Source organism: Pongo abelii, chromosome 23, assembly GCF_028885655.2.
Source record: "Pongo abelii isolate AG06213 chromosome 23, NHGRI_mPonAbe1-v2.0_pri, whole genome shotgun sequence".
Classification (NCBI taxonomy): domain Eukaryota; kingdom Metazoa; phylum Chordata; class Mammalia; order Primates; family Hominidae; genus Pongo; species Pongo abelii.
In genome coordinates, this window is record NC_085929.1 from 51,268,793 (window position 1) to 51,293,006 (window position 24,214).

Consider the following 24,214-nt stretch of genomic DNA (forward strand, 5'->3'; position numbering starts at 1 on the left):
CCAAGAACCCTTCTTCTCATTGACTGATGTGTTTGCAGAGAGCTCAGAACTGCTCTCACAGGCTGTAAAAAGCTATAAAACTGTAAACTATCATTGACATCGTCTGCAAGAGGAATTTCTCATGCTGACATTTCTCTTCTCACTACGGGGATTCGTGTCAGCCTGTGATTTCTCTTCTCACTACGGGGATTCGTGTCAGCCTGTGATTTCTCTGCTCACTACGGGGATTCGTGTCAGCCTGTGATTTCTCTTCTCACTACGGGGATTCGTGTCAGCCTGTGATTTCTCTTCTCACTACGGGGATTCGTGTCAGCCTGTGATTTCTCTTCTCACTACGGGGATTCGTGTCAGCCTGTGATTTCTCTTCTCACTACGGGGATTCGTGTCAGCCTGTGATTTCTCTTCTCACTACGGGGATTCGTGTCAGCCTGTGATTTCTCTTCTCACTACGGGGATTCGTGTCAGCCTGTGATTTCTCTTCTCACTACGGGGATTCGTGTCAGCCTGTGATTTCTCTTCTCACTACGGGGATTCGTGTCAGCCTGTGATTTCTCTTCTCACTACGGGGATTCGTGTCAGCCTGTGATTTCTCTTCTCACTACGGGGATTCGTGTCAGCCTGTGATTTCTCTTCTCACTACGGGGATTCGTGTCAGCCTGTGATTTCTCTTCTCACTACGGGGATTCGTGTCAGCCTGTGATTTCTCTGCTCACTACGGGGATTCGTGTCAGCCTGTGATTTCTCTTCACACTACGGGGATTCGTGTCAGCCTGTGATTTCTCTTCACACTACGGGGATTCGTGTCAGCCTGTGATTTCTCTTCTCACTGTGGGGATTCGTGTCAGCCTGTGATTTCTCTTCTCACTACGGGGATTCGTGTCAGCCTGTGATTTCTCTTCTCACTACGGGGATTCGTGTCAGCCTGTGATTTCTCTTCTCACTACGGGGATTCGTGTCAGCCTGTGATTTCTCTTCTCACTACGGGGATTCGTGTCAGCCTGTGATTTCTCTGCTCACTACGGGGATTCGTGTCAGCCTGTGATTTCTCTTCTCACTACGGGGATTCGTGTCAGCCTGTGATTTCTCTTCTCACTACGGGGATTCGTGTCAGCCTGTGATTTCTCTTCTCACTACGGGGATTCGTGTCAGCCTGTGATTTCTCTTCTCACTACGGGGATTCGTGTCAGCCTGTGATTTCTCTTCTCACTACGGGGATTCGTGTCAGCCTGTGATTTCTCTTCTCACTACGGGGATTCGTGTCAGCCTGTGATTTCTCTTCTCACTATGGGGATTCATGTCAGCCTGTGTTTGCTAGGGGAAGAGGTCAGGGGAGTGTAAAATATGAGGATGCAGGATCAGGCGGGCTCTGATTTACAAGCAGCCGAGGCAGATGCCAATGATCATGCAGAGAAGGAGTTTATTGAAGAACGTTGTGAGCTCCTACAGCTGTGATGAGGTGGGTGAGCCAAGCCCACTTCCAGGAATGGTGTCCCAAATCACCCCACATGACAGTGGGCCTGATGGGAAACTGGCAACATTGCAGCCACCGAACAGGGAAGGCTCCCAACATATGGGGATGCTCCAACTGCACAGTGAGGCTCCCATCATCTGGGGATGCTCCCCCTGCACAGATACTCCCACTGCACAGAGGGGCACCCTTCATATGGGGATGTTCCCACTGCACAGATACTCCCATTGCACAGATGCTCCTACTGCACAGATGATCCCATTGCACAGATGCTCCCACTGCACAGAGAGGCGCCCATCATATGGGGATGCTCCCACTGCACAGATGCTCCCATTGCACAGATGCTCCCAATGCACAGAGAGGCGCCCATCATATGGGGATGCTCCCACTGCACAGATGCTCCCATTGCACAGATGCTCCCACCACACAGAGAGGTGCCCATTGTGTGGGGATAATCCTGCTGCACAGATACTCCCACCACACAGAGAGGCTCCCGTGATATGGGGATGCTCCCACTGCACAAATGTTCCTGTTGCACAGATGCTCCCACTGCACAGAGAGGCTCCCATGATACAGGGATGCTCCCACTGCACAGATACTCCCACCACACAGAGAGGTGCCCATCATATGGGGATGATCCCACTGCACAGATACTCCCATTGCACAGGTGCTCCCCACACACTGAGAGGCTCCCATCACATAGGGATGCTCCCACTGCACAGATGATCCCATTGCACAGATGCTCCCACTGCACAGAGAGGCACCCATCATATGGGGATACTCCTGCTGCACAGATGCTCCCCACAAACAGAGATGCCCCAGTTACGCTGGACCAAACCCAACTGCCACCAGCGCCAATACCCATTGTGTTCCAGGCACTTCACTTTGTAGCCACTGTGTCCTCCCTCACCACCCAAGCTGGGCATCGCTGGGGACACCCTGTCCAGGGTTATGAATTCTCGGGCAGCCTCCTCTCTCAGGGTGGACATCACAATGGTGCAGTCTGTCACTGTCTGGGCCCTCGTGGCAAAGGGACCAGGTAAGCCCGTTGTCAGGCCACCTTGGGGCTGTGAGATGTCTGTAAGGTCGGGAGTGCCAATATGGTAAAGGCATTTGAGGGGTGGGCAGGTCACTGCGCAAGATCAGCGTCCACCCTGCTGTCAACCAGGGCAGCAGGAGCATGGCTGCCTCAGCTGCAAATCAGAAGGATTTCCATTATTGGACCCAAAGATCCCAGAAAACCCAGTGGAGAATGCACACACCTTCAGTTTGCAGGCGGTACTAACCACACAATGCATTTGCTCTGACATGGGACCAGGGCACGTAGTAGATGGGCAGGGGTCAGGGAACCTGCCTAGGGTTCTGGGCCAGGCTACACAGGGATAAAGCAAGCCCCTTAACTGACTGGATCCCAGCATCCTGGCCCATAAAGGGAGAGGGTTGGAAGATGATCTTCCACATCCCTTTTGCCCTAACCTGGCAGTCATACACCCAAATCGGGGGGCAGTGTTGGCTTCGTGGTTTTAATAAGGTTAAAAGTAGGTGAAGTCTTAGCTCAAGCAGCTGGCAGGCTGAGTTAATTCGGGAGAAAACAAACGGGAAGCCCAAGACGTTGGACATAGATCTTTTATTCCCTCCTCCTTGAAATTCTTCATCCCCGAGTGCTTATTAATGTGGAATTTGCTGCTTGGGGGAGAACCAACTCTCCGACTTCAGAAACATTTGTAAGAGCAAATTTAATAAAACTGAGAATAATACCATTCAGATGTAATTCCTTTATTTTGCATGATTATTCCTTCTTTTCTATCGCAAGGCATTTGAAATGCAAGGAGTTATTGTGATAGCAACAAAAGGAAATGGCTAACTGGTTGATTACTGATTAAACAGTGCTTGGGGAAAAACAGAAGAAAGAACTTGAAAAGGGAACCAGCCTGGGTTGTACAGTTCTTTTATATTTCTTTTTCCTTTGATTATGAATGGCAGAACACACCTGCATTCTTTGCCACACAATCATTCGGTATCGTTGCTTTATTGTATGTATGTTAATATCGCTAAGCTATGGGGTGAAATTTGTATGAGATTTTCACAAAACACAAATGCAAGGAGGGTGGTATTTCCCCTGACATCTCGTAATACTGTGAAATTATTCTGCCAGCCATCGGCCGACTGGGAGGGGGGGGGTTTCCCTTACTCCCGTCCAAAGTCGCTTTTTAAAACAGAAACCCTGCAAATTGCCCTTCTTTCATGAGGGCCGGAACTTATATTGGTAATATAAAAGATGTTTACATTCCGCAAAAGGAAAAGAGAACCCTGCACCCAGCACCAGATGAAAACGATCAAGTGTGTGTACGTTGCTGGAATAAGACATTGTGACTTCTTTGTCATGTTTTGAGAGCAATGAAGTGTTTGACCTAGAAATAGGCTGCACTTCTGATCCGCCCAGAGGCTCAGATATCTATGTTCGTTAGAAGTTAGACAGCACCACGCTTTCTTACCACTTTGAGTCCTTCGAGAGCCAGGACAGTATAAAATAATAACACACAAATTGTGTTGTGTTAGTTGAACAGGCCACAGGCTAGGATGGCTACGAATTCTTTGCACAGGAATAAGGCAGCTGCTTGGGTGTTGAGAGAATGAAATGGAGGTTGTCCATTCATATTGTCAGAGATGTTTGAACCAAAACAACTCCATCTTGAATAGGGGCTGGGTAGAATAAGGCTGAGACCTACTGGGCTGCATTCCCAGGAGGTTAGGCATTCTTAGTTACAGGATGAGATAGGAGGTCAGCACAAGCTACAGATCACAAAGACCTTGCTGATAAGATAGCAGGCAGGGCCGGGCATGGTGGCTCACACCTGTAATCCCAGTACTTTAATAAGCTGACGCGGGTGGATCACCTGAAGTCAGGAGATCGAGACCAGCCTGGCCAACATGGTGAAACCCCGTCTCTACTGAAAATACAAAAATTAGCTGGGTATGGTGGCAGCGTGCCTGTAATCCCAGCTACTTGGGAGGCCGAGGCAGGAGAATCACTTGAACTGGGAGGCAGAGGTGGCAGGGAGCCGAGATGGTGACACTGCACTCCTGCCTGGGTGACAGAGCCAGACTCTATCTCAAAAAAAAAAAAAAAAAAAAAAAGCATGTGGTAAAGAAGCTGGCCAAATCCCACCAAAACCAAGATGGTGACGAAAGTGACCTCTGGTCATCCTTACTGCTCATTATATGCCTATTATAATTCATTAACATGCTAAAAGACACTCCCACCAGTGCCATAACAGTTTACAAATGCTGTAGCAACATCAGGAGGTTGCTCAATATGGTCTAAAAAAGGGTGGACCCTCAGTTCCAGGAATTGCCCACCCCTTTCCAGGAAAACCCATAGATAATCCACCCCTTGTGCCTCCCTCAGACTCCCAAGTAGCTGGGATCCTCCTACCTCAGCCTCCCAAGCAGCTGGGATTACAGACACCCACCACCACGCTCAGCTAATTTTTGCATTTTTAGTAGAGACGGGGTTTCACCATGTTGGCCAGGCTGTTCGCAAACTCCTGACCTCAGGTGATCCACCCGCCTCGGCCTCCCAAAATGCTAGGATTACAGGCGTGAGCCACCGCGCCCGGCCAGCTTGGATCATTCTAATCTCTTCTGAAATGAAGCAGAAACCACTGCAGAGCCTCTGGAAAGGCTTGATGGGCGGCAGGGGTGCTGGGTGGGGGGGGTCCCAACTATTCATGGGGGGTTTGTCTTTATCAGCAGCGTGAGAATGGACTAATACATCCTCTAATCAGATCCCTCCGCAACTGTCCGGTCTTCATCAAACCAAAGCATAGAAATACACATTGGCCTGTTGCTTTGGGCCTTCATTTCCTTATGAAGGTTCCTGTGTCACATAAAACTTACATTAAACACATGTGTAGGTTTTTCTCTTGTAAATCTGTCTTTTGTTATAAGGGGCCTCAGCCATGAATCCAGCCATGGTTGAGGAAAAGATCTCTTTTTATCCCCAACACCAGCACTCCCCGTGTGACAGGCTTTGCAATCAGGGCTTGGGGAGAGAGAAAGAGAGGGTACGATAAGCCCCAGCCATCCAGGCAAAGTCGTTACTCTGACCTGTCACTGTGGCTGGAGGAAGGCCTGTGTTGACTGGCACAGGCCCAGTTCCTTCCAGAACCTGAAATAATCATTGTGGCAGGGAGTCGTTGATCTAAAGGAAAAAACTGAGGCAAAATTAATACAAGTAAGAGTATATTTGGGGGCTGGGCGCGGTGGCTCACGCCTGTAATCCCAGCACTTTGGAAGGCCGAGGCAGGCAGATCACCTGAGGTCGGGAGTTCGAGACCAGCCTGACCAACATGGAGAAACCCCGTCTCTACCAAAAATACAAAATTAGCTGGGCGTGATGGCGCATGCCTGTAATCCCAGCTACTTGGGAGGCTGAGGCAGGAGAATCGCTTGGACCCGGGAGGCAGAGGTTGCAGTGAGCCGAGATCACCCCATTGCACTCCAGCCTGGGCAACAAGAGTGAAACTCTGTCTCAAAAAAAAAAAAAAAAAAACTATATTTGGGTCAAGTTTGAGGACTGCAACCTGGGAGTATACATTCAAGTTGCCCTGAATATTCACTGTGATTAGCAACAGTTACAAGTAGGTTTTTAAAGGAAAAGAAGAGGCAGTTCCTAAATTGTTTACCAAGAATTTACATTAAAATAACATAAATTGGCTGGGTACGGTGACTCATGCCTGTAATCCCAGCACTTTGGGAGGCCAAGGTGGGTGGATCACCTGAGGTCAGGAGTTCAAGACCAGCCTGGACAACATGGTGAAGCCCTGTCTCTATTAAAAATACAAAATTAGCCGAGCATGGTGGTGGGTGCCTGTAATCCCAGCTACGTGAGAGCCTGAGGCAGGAGAATTGCTTGAACCTGGGAGGCAGAGGTTGCAGTGAGCCAAGATCGCGCCATTGCACTCCAGCCTGGGCGACAAGAGTGAAACTCTGTCTCAAAAAAACAAACAAACAAACAAATGTAAATTGTTCTAAAGAGTTTCTGCATAGCAAAAAGAAACTATCAACAGAGTAAACAGACAATCTATAGAATGAGAGAAAATATTTGCAAACTATGCATCTGACAAAGGACTAATATACAGAAACAATAAGGAAGTTAAACGAATCAACAAGAATAAAATAATCCTATTAAAAAGTGGGCAAGGGGCCAGGCATGGTGGCTCATGCCTGTAATCCTAGCACTTTGGGAGGCTGAGGCAGGCAGATCCCTTGAGGTCAGAAGTTTGAGACCAGCCTGGCCAACATGATAAACCCCATCTCTACTACAAGTACAAAAATTAGCTGAGTGTGGTACCATGTGTCTGTAATCACATCCACTTGGGAGGCTGAGGCAGGAGAACTGCCTGAACCCAGGAGAGGAGGTTGCAGTGAGCTGAGATAGCGCCACTGCACTCCAGCCTAGGTGACAGAGCAAAACTCTGTCTCAAAAAAAAAAAAAAAAAAAAGACAAAAGACATGAACAGACACTTCTCAAAAGAAGACATACACGCATACAAACAGCCAACAAACATGAAAAAATGCTCAACATCACTAATCAAAACCACGAGGATAATCAGAGAAATGCATAATCAGAGAAATGCAAATCAAAACCACGAGGAGAAACCATTTCACATCAGTCAATGTCTATTATTTTTTTTTTCTGCCAGCATCTTGATTTTGGACAGAATGGCTGTTATTAAAAAGTCAAAAAATAATAGATATTGGCGAGGCTGCAAAGAAAGGGGAATACTTATACACTGCTGGTGGGAATGTAAATTAGTTCAGCCACTGTGGAAAGCAGCTTGGAGATTTCTCAGAGAACTTAAAATAGAACTACCCTTCAACCCAGCAATCCCATTAGTGGGTATACACCCAAAAGAAAAGAAATCATTCTACCAAAAAGCCATCTGCACTCATATGTGCATAGCAGCGCTATTCACAATAGGTTAGATATGGGGTCAACTGAGGTGCCCATCAATAGTGGATTGGATAAAGAAAATGTGGTACATATCCAACATGGAATACTATGCGGTCATGAAAAAGAATGAAATCATGTCCTTTGCAGCAACATGGATGCAGCTGGAAACCATTATCCTGAGTGAATTCATGCAGAAACAGAAAACCAAATACGACATGTCTCACTTCTAAGGGGGAGCTAAACCTTGGGTACCCACAGATATAAAGATGGGAACAAAAGACATTGGGGACTCCAGAAGGGTGGGGGGAGTAGGGCAAGGGCTGAAAAACTTCCTATTGGGTACTGTGCTCACTACCTGGGTAAGGAGATCAACAGAAAACCAAACCTCAGTGTCACCCAATATATCCCCTAACAAACCTGCATATGTACCCCTTGAATCTAAAATAAAAATAAAAATAATAAGTTATTGATTGGCTGCACATTGTTCTCTGTATCACAAGTTGCAGGAACATGCAGATAATGGATGAGGCAGTGAGTTAGGAACAAAAAATGCCTTTAAACCATGGCCCCCACGGCCAGGTGCAGTAGCTCATGCCTGTAATCCCAGGACTTTGGGAGGCCGAGGTGGGTGGATCACTTGAGGTCAGGAGCTCAAGACTAGCCTGGCAAACATGGTGAAACCCCGTCTCTACTAAAAATACAAAAAATTAGCTGGGCGTGGTGGCGGGCCCCTGTAATCCCAGCTACTTGGGAGGCTGAGGCAGGAGAATTGCTTGAACCCAGGAGGTGGAGGTTGCAGTGAGCTGAGATAGCGCCATTGCACTCCAGCCTGGGTAACAGAGCAAGACTCTGTCTAAAAACAAAAACAAAAACAAAAAACAAACAAAACCATGGCTCCCAAGCACTGCAGGGGGACCCGGACTGAAGTCCTATACTCGCGTTTCTCTGGGCCTGATACATTTTGTATCTGAGCTGCTTTCCTCAGATACAAAATTTCCTCAGATACCAATCCTTCAACAAACCCTAGGGAAAATTTCCTCTCAAGTCCCTCCAAATCTCACCCAGTTCTGCCACGTTTTGCACACCCCTAAGGAAAGGGGCCAGGTGCAGTAGCTCACTCATGTAATCCCAACACTTTGAGAGGCTGAGGGTGGATCACTTGAGCCCAGGAGTTCCAGACCAGCCTGGGCAACACGGCAAGACTCCCGTCTCTACAAAAACTACAAAAATTAGCTGGGTATGGTGGTGCACACCTGCGGTCCCAGCTACTCGGGAAGCTGAGGCCGGAGGATCGCCCGAGTCTGGGAGGTGGAGGCTGCAGTGAACCAAGTTCGAGACACTGTACTCCAGCCTGAACAGAGCGAGACCCCTGTCTCAAAAAAGTAAAATTAAAAATGGGGCCCTGCGCAGTGGCTCACGCCTGTAATTTCAACACTTTAGGAGGCAGAGGCGGGAGGATCGCTTGAGGTCGGGAGTTCGAGACCAGCCTGGCCAACAGGGTGAAACCCCGTCTCTACTAAAAATACAAAAATTAGCCGGGCTTGGCGGCGCACGTTTGTAATCCCATCTACTATGAAGGCTGAGGTGGGAGGATCGCTTGAACTCGGGAGGCTGAAGCTGCAGTGAGCCGAGATCGCGCCACTGCACTCCAGCCTGGGTGACAGCGCGAGACTCCGTCTCAAAAAATAAATAAATAAATACATACATACATAAAGTAAAATAATGAATAAATAAAATAAGAAATGGGGAAATGGATCAGCAAGAAAGTGCCCGCTCCAGGCATGGGTGCCGTGCGGGACGGGGACGCGGCCCAGGCGGAAATCGGGACGCCCAGGGTGCGACGTGTGAGGGGCTCCTGAGCGCGTGTGCTCCGCCCGACCCCGCCGTGTCCCCCGCGTCACACAGGTGGACCCAGGGTCAGCTCGTGCACCTGGGAAATCGCTCCCGCCAGGTAGCAGGGGCGGAGGGGCGGGGCGGCGCGGAGGGGCGGGGCCTGCCCGGGAGCCACATCCGGGGAGGGGCCAGGTGAGCGGCGGACCCGGCACGCAGGTGGGGGCCGGCGGGGTCCGTGGCCAGGTAAGGCGGGCGGCCGCGGGAGGGAGCGCGCAGGGAGGAGGCCGTGCTCCTGGGGGGCGCCGCGGGGGCTCCCAGGGCGTGTACGGGGACAAGGGGCCGCTGGCCGGGTAGGGACGCCCAGGCGGGCTCGACGCCACGTGCGGCCGTGGGGAGACTCTCCGGCCGGCGCGCAGCCTCCAGGTCCCCTGTGGGTTCTAGTCTCCCTCTCCCTTCACCTCCTTTCTTTCCCGCCCCCCATCCGCCCCTCCTCTGCTTTTTCCCCTGTCCTGTTCCTTCTCACCCCGCACCGCCTCCCCCGCCCTCGCCTCTCTCTGCCTGGGTTTTGGTCTGGTCTGGCCGGACGGTGTCAGCTCAAACGTTCCCTTTTTGCTTCTGTCCTGGGGTCTCAGGTTAGGCCGGGTCAGCCCCTGGGGGCATCCTGGCCCCCACACACCCCAAACCTACAAGGTGGGTGAGGTCATTCCCGTTTCACAGATGGGAAAACGGAGGCCGGGGCAGGTGATGCGCTGATTCAAACTCAGGGGTTGGGGGTCTGGCCGGTTCAACACACAGCGGTGGAACCCCCCGGGAGTTAAAAGCAGAAACTTTTTTTTTTTTTTTTGACACCAAGTCTCGCTCTGTCCCCAGGCTGGATTGCAGTGGTGCGATCTCTGCTCACTGCAACCTCCGCCTCCCGAGTAGCTGGGATTACAGGCACTGACACCACGCCCAGCTAATTTTTTGTATTTTTAGTACAGACAAGGTTTCACCATGTTGTCCAGGCTGGTCTCGAACACCTGACCTCAGGTGATCCGTCCGCCTGGGCCTCCCAAAGTGCTGGGATTACAGCCGTGAGCCACCGCGCCGGCCTAAAAGCCCAAAGTTTAAACCAATCCGCTAGCAGCCTCGGAGGTCTCAGGAAGGCAGGGAGGCCCTGCCTTTCACTTCCCCTCAATCCTGTTGGGGGTAGAGGGTGGGGGGCTCCTGAGAATCCCTCGGGCTCTGCCACACCCTGGCTTGGAAATTTCCCTGCCGCCTTGGGAGGTGTGTGAAGTCCCCGGAGAAGGAACCGCAGAGTCCACCCGGGAGGAGGGTGGGCTTGTTTGGCGAGATGGGAACAGCACCTTGGCCACCGACTTCAGGGTTTTGGGGCAGAGGCTGTGTGGATTCCGGAGAGCTCTGTGCCGTCCCTCACTTGCCTGTGAAATGCAGTGTTGACATTTGTCCAGCTGAGAACGCAATGCTTAAGACTCAGCCGTTTCAGAAGTCGATGTCCTTTGGTTGGCCTCTCTGTTGGCAGCTTTAGGATCATGTTTGTGGACTCTTCATTTGATTCACTGACTAACCATTCCCTAAACCAACGCCAGAGTTGGGGGTAGGGCGAAGGGGGACATGGGATGTGGGCCTGAGCCCAGCTGATTCTTGTGGACAGCCAGCTGCCTGGTCCCTGCCCTCAGGGGCCCAGAGTCTGGCTTCTGTGTGGAGAGAATCCAAGGGTTTGTGGGAGCTTAGGGAGGGCTTCCTGGAGGAGGCGGCCATTGAGCTGGAAGGTGGATGGGAGGTGGCCGGGGAAGGGAATGGCACCTACTGGCTAGGGATACTTCTATTGTGAGGTACAGGTGGAAAAGTCCATGGAGTACCTGATGAGGGTGGGCCAGTTTACTTGGATAACGTCATTGGGTCATTGAAACTTTTTTTTTTTTTTTTTTTTTTTTTTGGTGAGACGGAGTTTTCGCTCTTGTTGCCCAGGCTGGAGTGCAATGGCACAATCTCAGCTCACTGCAACCTCTGCCTCCCCAGTTCAAGTGATTCTCGTGCCTCAGCATCCAGAGTAGCTAGGATTACAGGCGCCCACCACCACACCCAGCTAATTTTTGTATTTTTAGTAGAAACGGGGTTTCACCATGTTGGGCAGGCTGGTCTCGAACTCCTGACCTCAGGCGATCCACCTGCCTCGGCCTCCCAAAGTGCTGGGAGTGCTGGGATTACAGGCATGAGCCGCCGCACCCAGCCGAGTCATTGAAACTTACTTGACTTAAACATGCCTGGGACATCATGCCATCTGCCTAACAAGCCAGTTCTAGGCTGAGCTACTCATGGACACACTGTAAACGATGGAGTTAAAGGCGGCTTCAGTTAAACAGATGAGAGCAAGGAACTCAGGTCCTGGAGGTGCCTGACAGTATCTTTCACTACATTAAAAAAAACCCATCGCATTCCCTGATTTTACCCTCATTTCACTGATAGGAAATCTGAGGCACAGGCAGCATGAGGGTGAGAAAGAGATGGAGAAGGAGTCAGGAGACCTGGTTTTTAGGCAGGTCACTCTGCTTCTGGGGCACTCAACCTCCTCATCTGCAAAAGGAGCCATTGGCCATCCTTCCCCACTGCAATGGTTGTCACCAAATGACCATGAAACCCTCACTGCGCACTTGGCTGCCTGACTCCTTGCTCACGTCATGAGGCAGGGACTGTTACTGCCCTGTTCACAGATGAAGAAACAGACAAGGAGGGTTAAGGTCACATGCCTAGTGATTAGAGAGCCGGGCTTGGAAGCCAGCTGTGCTACAGCTACAGTGTCCCCCGTGTCCCCCGTGTCCCCACCCTCCTCCCACACACACTGTGCTGAGCCACCTCCCTGGGCGCTCCCACATGGGAGCTGGTGTCTGGTGTAAGATGGAGCCATTCGGAGCCTGCCGGTGACTACCCTTCAAATCTATGTGAAATTAGCATGGGGATAGAAAATAGATGTTTTCCATTTCTTTCCAAATTATTTAACTTTTTCCCCTTGGTCCTTTGATTAAAACTGATGCTCAAGGAAGATGCACCACGTGTGCCCAGATGCTTCCCAGGCCTCCCTGGGGTGCATTTGAGGGGAGACCCTCTGGGCCCTGCACTGTGGGTGAGGATGCCCTTGCAGGAGCATGTGTGGGGCTTAGATGCAGAAGAGCGCCCTGCTCCGGAGTCCTGCCCCAGCTGCCTTCACAGGGCGTCTCCCTGGAGCTTCTGGCAGCCTGTTGTGTCCAGATTTCTGTGTCCCTGGAAGGCAGAGGACCTGGCTGAGTGACTCCCTCTCCAAGTTAGGTCTTTGGGCCCCCATTTTCTCACCTCTCAGATGGGTGTCATAAACCATCGGTTTGTCTTGAGGCTGGGGAAGTGGAGGTTGGGGATAATGTCAGGGCTCAGGAGAGGCAGGCGCTGCAGTGGTTAACAACCAGGATGGGGCCTGCCTTCCACTCCGTTGACCTGGAGTCAGTTGCTGGCCACTCTGCTTGGTTTCCTCATCTGCAAAATAGGGGCCATGGCATTACCAACTCATAGGACCATTAGGAGAACTAAATGAGTTAATGCATGCGAAGCGCAGGTGTTCCTGTTTATCGGTCTTGGTTCTGTCTCCCGACCTTGGGGGAAGATCTTGCTTGGGGAGAAGAATGTGCTTTGTTTAGAGCCTGCTCGTTCCACGCTGAAGGCCAAGGCCAAGCAGTTGTTTCTTCAGTGGCCTGGACAGAGCAGTGGCTTTCCAAGGGAGGAGAGTGGAGCTGGTGACTGTCCAGAAGGAACTGGTTGGGCAGGTCTGAATTCCTGAAACTCCTGGGTAGCTCCCCTCTCCCTTCCCCTACCTGGCCATAAAATGAAAACAAGCAAAGGAAACTCAGACAGGGCAGTGGGTTTGTCTGGGCTGCAAGTCTGTTATCATAGGAAAGATTGACCCTGTGTGGCACTCGGGTGGGGCTCCCTGAAGGTGCCTCCAAGGCCCCTGCAGCTGGGACTCCCACCTGACTCTCCAAAGCAGACCCCACACTGTTGTAATTCCTTGCATTTTGTATAAGAGGGTTTATTTTTTCATTTCAGTTCTTTTTATTTGTGGAGAATTTTAGACACTCAAATGATGTACAATGAGCCGCCATCTCCCAGCGTCAACCATAGCCACCCAGCAGCCAACCTGGCCTGTGCTCACCCCACACCCCCCTGCCCCATACACCTACCCCCACCCTTCCTCCAACTCACTCTACCCACCCCATACACCTACCCCCACCATTCCTCCAACTCACTCTACCCACCCCATACACCTCCCCCCACCCTTCCTCCAACTCACTCTACCCACCCCTTACACCTACCCCCACCCTTCCTCCAACTCACTCTACCCACCCCATACACCTCCCCCCACCCTTCCTCCAACTCACTCTACCCACCCCTTACACCTACCCCCACCCTTCCTCCAACTCACTCTACCCACCCCATACACCTACCCCCACCCTTCCTCCAACTCACTCTACCCACCCCATACACCTACCCCCACCCTTCCTCCAACTCACCCTTCCACCCTCTCACCCCTTCTCTCCCCTCCTTATTCCCGATATCATTTTAGAGCAGCTCCCAGACCTCATACTCCATAAATACTGCAAGTTGAATCCCTTTTCTAAAAAATTAATTATTTTTTCCTCCAGCTTTATTTAGGCATAATTGGCAAACAAAAATAGTACACATTTACAGTGATCAATGTGATGTTTTGATATATGTATGCATTGTGATGTTTAATCAAGCTTGAATCCACCCCTCACTTTTTTTCCCGCATTACTGCAATACTATTATCATGTTTAAAACGATTAGCAACAATTTTTTATTTTTTCCTTTTATTGAGACAGGATCTTGCTCTGTTGCTCAGACTAGAGTGTGATTATAGCTCACTGCAGCCTCGAACTCCTGGGCTTAAAGGATCCTCCCACCTGAGCCTTCCGAGTAGCTCAGACTACAGGTGCATACCACCCTGCCTGGTTAGTTTTTAACTTTTTGTAGAGATGAGGTCTTGCTTTGTTGCCCAGGCTGGTCTTGAGCTCCTGGGCTCAAGCGATCCTCCCATCTTGGCCCCCCAAAATGCTGGGATTACAGATGTGAGCCACTGTGCCTAGCAGCAACAAGTTCTTAATATCAGCCAATGCTCAGTGTTCACATTCCTAATTGCCTCAAATATTTAATTTTTTTTTTTTTTTTTTTTTGAGACAGTTTCGCTCTTGTTGCCCAGGCTAGAGTGCAATGATACAATCTCAGCTCACCGCAACCTCCGCGTCCCGGGTTCAAGTTATTCTCCTGCCTCAGCCTCCCAAGTAGCTGGAATTACAGGCATGCGTCACCACACCTGGCTAATTTTGTATTTTTAATAGAGACAAGGTTTCACCATGTTGGCCATGCTGGTCTCAAACTCCTGACCTCAGATGATCCTCCCGCCTTGGCGTCCCAAACTGCTGGGATTACAGGCGTGAGCCACCATGCCTGGCCCTTTGATCTTTCTTTTAAATTCCTTCCAAACTTTAACCCCCTGCTCCTTCGGAGTGTTTTTGTTGTTTTGTTTTGTTTTTGACGTGGAGTCTTACTCCGTCACCCAGGCTGGAGTGCAGTGGCATGATCTCAGCTGACTGCATCCTCCGCCTCCTGGGCTCAAATGATTCTCGTGCTTCAGCCTCCCGAGTAGCTGGGATTACAGGCACCTGTCACCATGCCTGGCTAATTTTTTTTTTTTTTGTACTTTTAGTAGAGATAGGGTTTCACCATGTTAGCCAGGCTAGTTTCGAACTCCTGACCTCAAGTGATCTGCCCACCCTAGGCTTCCCAAAGTGCAGGGATTACAGGCGTGACCCACCGCCCCCAGCCTGTGCTGCTTTTTCGTAGGAGCTAGTGGCCTCCACCTCAGAGGTACAGAGGGGGATCCCTGGATGGGGTCACAGAGGGAGTTGGAACAGGTGGGAGGCACAGGGCTGCCTGAACTTCTCCAAGGAGCCACGGCAGTTTCCTCTGACTGCAGGGAGGGCAGGTCTCTTTGGCCTGGCTAAAGCGTAACCAGATCTTTCTGTGAAGAGGCATCTGAGGCCGGGCGCGGTGGCTCACACCTGTAATCCCAACACTTTGGGAGGCCGAGGCGGGCCGATCACAAGGTCAGGAGATCGAGACCATCCTGGCCAACATGGTGAATTAGCTGGTTGTGGTGGCGTGCACCTGTAAACCCAGCTACTCGGGAGGCTGAGGCAGGAGAATCACTTGAATCCGTGTGGCGGAGGTTGCAGTGAGCCAAGATTGTGCCACTGTACTCCAGCCTGTGTGACAGAGTGAGATTCTGTCTCAAAAAAAAGAGGCATCTGAAGGCCAAGGCGGGGTGTATGGGGTCTCCAAGAATCCCACTTTAATTTCCCAGGAGGCTGGTGAGGAGGTAGATTTGAATTGAGACTGAGTCATTGAATTGGACTTTAGCCAATGATGATAATAGAAACCATCTGTGGATCACTTACTTTGTGCAGGGCTGTGCGTTCCAGGTAGTGGGGAGGTGGGGAACATGGCGTGTGCAAAGGCCGTGAGGTGGCAGTGGGGGGTGTATTTGAGGGGCAGCCGGGAGGCCAGTGTGCCAGGGCAAAGGCAATGGGGTGGGAGTGAATGACGTGAGCTCTGGAGGGCAGCAGGTCCAAACCACAGGCTCTTTCAGGCTTGTGCACGGGTTTGAATGTTATTTCAGGAATGACAGGAAACCCTTGACAGAGGGTTGTCACGGAAGGCGTTGAACAGGCAGTTTGGATATTCAAGTTTGAGTTGGGAGAGAGGTCGGTCCTGAGAGCTGGGTTTAGGAGTGGAGGAGACGGATTTACCATTTTTTAGGCGGGAGAAGAGAGAGCCCAGTGTGAACCCAACAGGCCCAAGTGTGGATGGTAGGGATCATGGCAGAGGCCCCAGCTGCATCCACTTCAGGGACAGCCTGGAATGGCAGAGAAAGAGGTGAACAAGGTGGATGGTGGGGTGACCCTGGAGTGTGGGTGGAACCAGGCCAGGCCGGGCCTTGGATCCCGGGGTCTGTCCCAAGCCCTCTGCTTGTTCTTTTATTCAACAGACCTCCCAAGTCCCTGCTCGTGTCCCCAACCCCGGGCTGGCTGAGTGCGGAGACTCAGATGTGAGTCAGACATGGCCCTGCTGTCAGGGCACACACAGTGATGGGTCAAGAAGAGCATACAGGTACATGGTGCAGACTCATGAGGGCTGTGATGGACCTGAGGGCTGCCAGAGCCCACAGGAAGCCCCTCTCCCAATCTGGGGTAGGCAGGGCACCTGGAGCATCAGGACGCTTTTGGCTGTAATTAACAGAAAACACAACTCTGAACTGGCCCAAAGTCAAAGGGGATGCATTAGCCCATGTAGCTGCAGAGGTCTGGGGATAGTATGGAGATCAGGTGTGGCTTGATCAGGGGTTAGCTATTCCCTTCATTCTCTGTGAGCTGCTGGGTCTGCAGAGGGGCAGCAAGTTGGCTGCAGCCCTCCAGGTCTCATCTGCATACCCAGCTGCACCGAGAGACTCTCACAGTAGTTCTCTCTTGAGAAACAGGATCTTCTGTCTCAGAAGCACCTGGGGTACTTCCTGGCGCCTCAGGGGCCCGAAGGAACCGATTCCCGTGGTCAGGGAGATTGCCTCGTGCTGATGAGCTCTGGCTTGGGTTTCTAAATTAACCTTTGAAAAGGGAGATATGATTACTCTTAGCCTAACTGGGCGGGCCCTGGGAGGCAGGACAGCCTCACCTCTTGCAGCTGGAGGGTGTGCAGGTGAGAGTTGCGCACCCTAATGATCACCTGGGTGCCCTTGCGCAGGGCAGCAGAGATGCTTGGCGTTCCCTAAAGGCTGTGTGAGGAGCCCTGAGTCTTGACCCACAGGAGAGGGGGTGACCCCAGCAGCCCTTTAGAGACCCCCTTGCCCTTTCAGGGTGCTGAAGGTCTCCTGCGGTTTGTGGGCAGGCCTCTGACGAGGTCCTGATGCAGGTCACAGTCAGCTTGTTTGGACTTCGCTGCCACCACCTTCGGGGGTCTCATGTGTCTGCTACCTGGACAAATGGCCTTGCGCATGCCGTCTTGCCAGCGTTGGGGACCCAGTGGCGGTTGTGGTGAAGACTGGGTAGTGAGGGTCTGTATTAACGAATTCATGCATAGCTGAGACAAAAGAGTGGAAGTTACTTTTCATGGGATGCCACTGGGGGACCCTGGAATCCCAGCTCAGTAGTGACCCCCATTCAGCCATGAGCAAGATCTCCTGCCCCCATCATTCCCGGACTTTCCCAGGAGTCGCTGGCCAGTGTCTGCCTCAGGTATGACTGTGTGCTTCTTTGTCTCTGGGTCTTGGAAGCTTAGGCCTGGGTGGCATCAAACTCATTGCCTCCTTCTCCCAAGAGCCCTTTATCAGAACACCCAGTTCCAAAACGAGAGCCTGCATTGTGCAAATACCACAGCGAGCTCTTCCTCTGTATGCCCTGCACATCGGACTTGCCACTCAAATTAAGTTTGGTGCTAATTTGCCCGAGGTAAGTAGGTGTTAATTTGTAGCTACAGCATTAAGATAATTGCTGTGAGGGTCTATTTGTGTAATGTGCAAATATATTTTTACAGCAACAAACCATTTTGCTATGAATTATAAATAGAACAGTTGGGTGATTTGAATTCTCCTTTGCATAACATCCACTCTGCCTGCACGCCTGTTCGGGTCCATGTCTAATGACGGGCTGCAGCCGGCCCAGCCCCACGGATACTGATGGTTCCTCTGTGCCCTTGTCCGCCACCCTGGGGGGGGGCTCCGAGAGAAAGGGCTTGTCAGGGAGGGTCTGGAGGGAGTTGAGGCGTGTGCGGACTCACATGCAGGGCGAGGCAGGCTTTGGGAGATGGAGCTTCTGCTCTGAAGCCCACTGGCCAGGAGGAAGGGTCCACTTGTAATGTCTGGTTTATTTTCACTTCATTTTGATGATTACGAAGGATCTGCATGTGCCAGGCCCTGTACTAGGCACCACGGATACTGTTTGAGCAAGTCCAGGCATGGGCTCGGTCCTCTTGAAACTTTGATCTGCTAAGGGAGGCCCATGTTAACATTAGCAAAAGGATCACGGAAATAAGTGCCATCAGCCCTCCATATCGGTGGCATCTGTATCTGTGGGCTCCACACCCATGGCCTCTGTATTCGTGGGCTCCGCATCTGTGGCCTCTGTAACCATGGACTCTGCATCCATGGGCTCCATATAATGGGTTCCTCATCTGTGGATTCAGCCAACCACGGATTTAATGTATTGGGAAAAGAAAATAAATGGTTGTGTCTGTACTGAATTTATATAGACTTTTTTCCTTATTTCCTAAACAACACAATGTAAGAACTATTTACAGGCATTTACATTGTGTTAAGTGTTACAGGTAATCTAGAGATGATTTAAAGCATACAGAAGGATATGCATAGGTTATATGCAAATACTATACCATATTGCAGCAGGGGCTTGAGCATCTGCGGATTTTGGTATCTGCCAGGAGTCCTGGAATGAATTCCCCAAGGGACATCTGTAAACTTGCACCTGGTTGAGAGCTATGAGTAATGGATACAGGGAGCTAAGAGCATATGGAGAGGGGCCTGCCATGCTCCTGTTTGGAAAGAGAGAGTATATTAGTCAATTTTTATGCTGCTGATAAAGACATACCCGAGACTGGGTAATTTATAAAGGAAAGCGGTTTAATTGACTTACAGTTCCATGTGGCTGGGGAGGCTTCACAATCATGGTGGAAGTGAAGGAAGAGCAAAGGGATGTCTTACATGGCGGCCAGCAAAGACAGAATGAGAACCAAGCAAAAGGGGTTTCCCCTTATAAAACCATCAGATCTCATGAGACTTATTCACTACCATGAGAACAGTGTGGGGGAACCCTCCCCATAATTCAGTTACCTCCCACCAGGTCACTCCCATAACACGTGGGAATTATGGGAGCTACAATTCAAGATGAGATTTGGGTGGGGACACAGCCAAACCATATCAGAGAATTGTCTTAACAGAGATCAGAAGGACAGATAGGAGCTGACCTGCAGGTGGGGGCTGTGGTATAATGAATCTTAGCTGAGCACAGTGGTTCGTGCCTGTGATCCCAGTGAGCTGGAAGGCTGAGATGGAAGGATCACTTGAGGCCAGGAGTTTGAGATCAGTTTGGGCAGTATAGTGAGACCCAGTCTCTACAAAATACATGAAAAAGCCAGGTACAATGGTGTGCACCTGTAGTCTCAGCTACTTGGGAGGCTGAGGTGGGAGGATCGCTTGAGTCCAGGAGTTCAAGGCTGTAGTGAGCTATGATCATACCACTGCATGCTAACCTGGGCAACAGCATGAGACCCCATCTCTAAAACAAAAAAAAATCTTCATTAGGTCTTTGTCCCTGGTTCCTGGCAGAGCTCCTAAAACCCTTGGAAGAGCATCTTTTGTTACTCATTATGAGCTCTCTTTTTTTTTTTTGAGACGGAGTCTCACTCTGTCACCCAGGCTGCAGTGCAGTGGCATGATCTCGGCTCACTGCATCCTCCACCTCCCGGGTTCAAGCGATTCTCGTGCCTCAGCCTCCTGAGTAGCTGGGATTACAGGCGCCCACCACCCCTCCTGGCTAATTTGTGTATTTTTACTAGAGATGAGGTCTTACCATGTTGGCCAGGTTGGTCTGGAACTCCTGACCTCAGGTGATCCACCCGCCTCAGCCTCCCAAAGTGCTGGGATTACAGGCATGAGCCACCATGCCCAGCAATTATGAGCTCTCTTGAGCATACCTGAGTTTGTACTGTAATGAGGTGACTCAAGGCAGGGCCTAGATAGCTTCAGGATGGGGGCTGTCCCAGAGAAACCAGCCACGTGATTAAAAGTTGGAGCTATCAGACCCTCACAACCTTTGGGGAGGGGAGAGAGACTGGAGTGTGAGTGGATCACCAATGGCCAGTGATTTATCCAATCACGCCTACATAACAAAACTTGGGTCCAAATTGTGAAACAACAAGGCTAAGAGCCTGTTTTCATGCTGGTTGGGAAGGTGGGGAGAAAAACGACTTTCCTTTATTCAGTGCCTGCTCATTCAATGGGCTAGGTGCCCAGAGCAAACTTAGAGCAAAAGATAATTTTCAGGCTGGGTGCGGTGGCTCACACCTGTAATCCTAGCACTTTGGGAGGCCAAGGTGGGTGGATCACTTGAGGCCAGGAGTTCGAGACCAACCTGGCCAACATGGTGAAACCCCATCTCTACTAAAAATATAAAAATCAGCCAGGCGTAGTGGTGCATGCCTGTAATCACAGCTACTCGGGAGACACAAGAATCACTTGAACCTGGGAGGTGGAGGTTGCACTGAGATCACACCACTGCATTCCAGCCCGGGTGACAAAGCGAGACTCTTAAAAAAAAAAGATGCTTTCAGAAGAGGGTAAAATCATGACTCATACAGATATAAAAATGAACTCATTAAAGATTTTATTTAGCTTATGAGAGAATCAGGCAGATGTTAGCGACTGAAAAGGGAATCGGAAGGACAGGGCATTTGTAGATCAGGGTATTGAAATGCAAGTGCAAATGGAGGCAAATTCGGGGAGTTTTGGCAGGAGAAGGGGAGGAGGGGAGAGAAGGCAACTGCACGTCCACCAGACAAGGCAGAATCGGCGTGTTTATGGGCGAGAATGATTTGTTTTTTTCTTTGAGACGGAGTCTCAAAAAAAGTACAAACTCAGGTATGGCTGGAGTGCAGTGGCACAATCTCGGCTCACTGCAAGCTCCGCCTCCTGGGTTCACACCATTCTGCTGTCTCAGCCTCCCTAGCAACTGGGACTACAGGGGTCCACCACCACGCCTGGCTAATTTTTTTTTGTATTTTTAGTAGAGACGGGGTTTCACCATGTTAGCCAGGGTGGTCTCGATCTCCTGACCTCGTGATCTGCCTGCCTTGGCCTCCCAAAGTGCTGGGATTACAGGCGTGAGCCACCGCGCCCGGCCATGATTTTCACTGCTGTAAGTTATCCACAGCTTGCAGAGTTGTAAAACAACTCCCGAAGAGTCAGAGTCGGAGAACCTGGAGGAGCGTTCTCTGGTCTTCATGATGCAAGTGTGTTGCATTGAAGCCTACATTTGTCACTACAATTACAGGGAAGCCCCTGCAGGGACTGGTAGCAAATACTGGAAAAATGGATTTGTGGCATGAGATCTAAATAATAGTTCGAGACAACCGATGAGGAAGAGGAGAGGGGTCCCATGGCAAAGACAGGCCTGAGAGAGACAGCCACATTCTGGTGCCACACAGAGCAGCCCCTCGAAAGGCAGGAAAGAGTCGGCTGCGGTGGTCCGGGGTGGTGGCACATGCAACGGTGGTTCTTCCTGCTCACGTTTCTTCGTGTGTTTGACATTGCCTGCATGTTCTGAGTCATATTCAGGTTCTCTGCTGGAGCCAAGAGACCTGGGCTGCAGACGCAGCCCTCTGCCAACTTGCTGTGTGCCTTTGGGCAAGCCCTCACCCTCTCTGGGCCTCTGTGTTCCTCCTTTACAGTGTCAGTTGATGACACAAGATGCTCGCTGAGGTGGTCCTGGTGCCACTGTCTGGGATTCTGGCAGTTCACGGGAAAGAGAAACCTGAGTGTGCGGAAAAGGCCTGCGTCAGTCAGCGTTCTCCAGGCCAACAGAATCAATAGTTACGTGTGCACATGTATGTGTGCGTGTGTGTGCGTCAGGTGTGTGTGAAAACACGCGCACACACACATCCCTGCGAGAGGGAGTTGAGAGTGCTGTCAACTATAGGACTGAGGGAGGGGAGATGGGCTCCCGGGGCTCACCCTGGCACACTCTCCTCCTGGCTGTTGCTATACAAGGCCCGGATTATGTGGCGCTCACATTGAGTGAGCAAACTTCAAAACAAATCATCCCGTCAGTGTTTTTTGAGATAGGGGAAGGGGTAAAAGGCTTTGTCCTTGTTTGGATGATGCAGAGGCTGGAGGAAAAAACAAAGCCTTCTTGGCTTCAGAGGTGCTGGGCTCTGGGCAGGCTCCTCAGCCCTGTGACCTGTGAGTCGCCCTGGGGCCGCAGCTGGCCCAGGGCCTGCAGTGGGGTTTGCATGTGGCAGGGAGGCCTATTCCCTGAGGACAGGGAAGAAGAGGCCCAGGGCCGTTTTGGCTGTTCCGTCTGGTGTCACTGTCTCCTGCAAGGCTTTGAAGCAAGAATGCTGCAGCTGTGTCCTTGTGCCCTGGGAGGGGTGGGTACCTTAGGAGGTGCCCCTGCATTGCCAGGGAGGGGGATGTGTCCAGGTGGGACTTGGTGCCCCCAGAAGTTTGCTTCCCAGCTGTTTGCTTGGCTTGTAACAGGTTTATCACAGAGACTGTGTCACTAGTGAGGCCGGGTTTCCAAGCCAGCCCACAAGAGGGGTGTAATCGGGACCCTGGGGGCCCTGGGGAGGGGTGGGACAGAGCTGGAGGGGCCTAGAGCCTGGGCTGCAGTGAGGTCCAAGTGGTGGGAGTGGGGACAGGTCGGGTCTGTCCCGGCTGGAAGCTGCCCTCCTCCCATCATCAAGCATCGGGACCCCCTCCTGCCTGTCGTAAGGTTTGAGTGGCATGACAGGGTGGCAGGGAGTCCCCCCGGGCCAAGGACAGGAGCAGCCCTTGTCACCTCTGCATCTGGAAGCCAGGGCTTGTTGGGCGGCCGAGGGACACATGACCAGCATGCGCCAGGTTCTCAGCTCGCCGGGCAGCCCTTCTTCCTGACCAGCTGCCTGAGGTTTGGCCGGAGCTGTGGGTGTAGATGATTGAGTTTCTTTTCTCACTTTCCCAGCAGGCAAGGGGCAGCTCCCTGAAGGGTGTGAACACAGGGTCCCAGCCTGGGTCTTGCCCCTATGCCCCTCTCCAGTCCCTAGCAAGCTGCTCCTCGGCGCAGGGAGGACTGGGAAGAGGCACTGGGGCTCCGCTTGGAGAAAGCAGGCCCAGGGGCCTCGGCTGGGACACACTGGGCCTCCCCTGCCTGGCACCCGGGGTCCTGCACCCTGCCAGGGAGGCCAACCTGATCCTGGGTCTGCATGCGGGGCCCTGCGAGCTGGCTCCACCACCTCCACCCATCTGCCTCCTGTCCTCAGAAGCCGTGGTGTGGTCTCCGGGATCAGCTGATTGTGGAAAAACACAGAGGACCAAAGCCCAGGGGAGGCTGTGGGGCGGGGTTGGCAGCAGGTCATGTACCTGGTGTGAGAGGTTCTGCGTCCTTGGAGGGTGCTCTGGAATCAGTTGTCTATACTGGAGTAGGAAGGAGGAAGGAGTGTCCGTGAGGAACTTGCTGGAGTCTGACGGCCCAGAACTGCAGGTGCAGAGGAGTCAGAGCTTGTGTGGGCACATGTGTGTGTGTGCACACGTGTCTTTGTGCATATGTGTGTCTGTGTACGTGTGTCTGTGTGCGTGTCTGTGTGTGTGTCTGCAGGCGTGTGTGTCTGCATGTGGGCATGCGTGTCTGTGTGCATGTACGTGCATGTGTGTCTGTGTGTGAGATATGTGGAAAGTACACACATGATTCCAAGACCCCGCCTGCCTGTCTTCCTGGGGACCCTCCCGGGGGCTCTCTCTGGGGGTCTTTGCTGCCCTTTCCTCCTTCCTCTCTCCGGTCCTGGGCTTTGGTAATGCTCTGGAATCCCTCAGGTGCTTGGCACCAAGTCAGTGAGTAGTGGGGCAGGGTTCTTGCTCCATCTCACAGCCCAGGGAGAGCAAAACTCCGGCCAAGGCCACACAGCAGTCTGGCAGCAGAATGCAGCCTGAGGGAGCAGACGACAGGGGCTTCAGGGAGGCCTTGGGGTGGGGGTGGGGCTGCCGCAGGTGGAGTGAGGAGGCTGGTTGAAACTGGATATCAAGTCTGGGAAAATGGCCACTGCTTGGCTCCAAAACCAAAAAGTCTGGGCTTACCTGTGTCAAGGTAAAAGAA

General features: G+C 51.7%; 1 protein-coding gene across 2 annotated transcripts in view; it reads left to right on the plus strand.

Annotated features, from left to right (window-relative positions):
• The first annotated feature begins 9,431 nt into the window (after positions 1 to 9,431).
• ARHGAP8 (Rho GTPase activating protein 8) overlaps positions 9,432 to 24,214 on the plus strand; it is a 111,963-nt gene continuing 97,180 nt past the window's right edge. Inside the window, exon 1 of one of the 2 annotated variants that reach the window (XM_024239997.2) lies at positions 9,432 to 9,503. The gene's annotated coding sequence lies outside the window, so the exon portion shown is untranslated. The remainder of the gene's footprint in view (positions 9,504 to 24,214) is intronic. The other variant, XM_054543779.1, reaches the window with a different exon arrangement.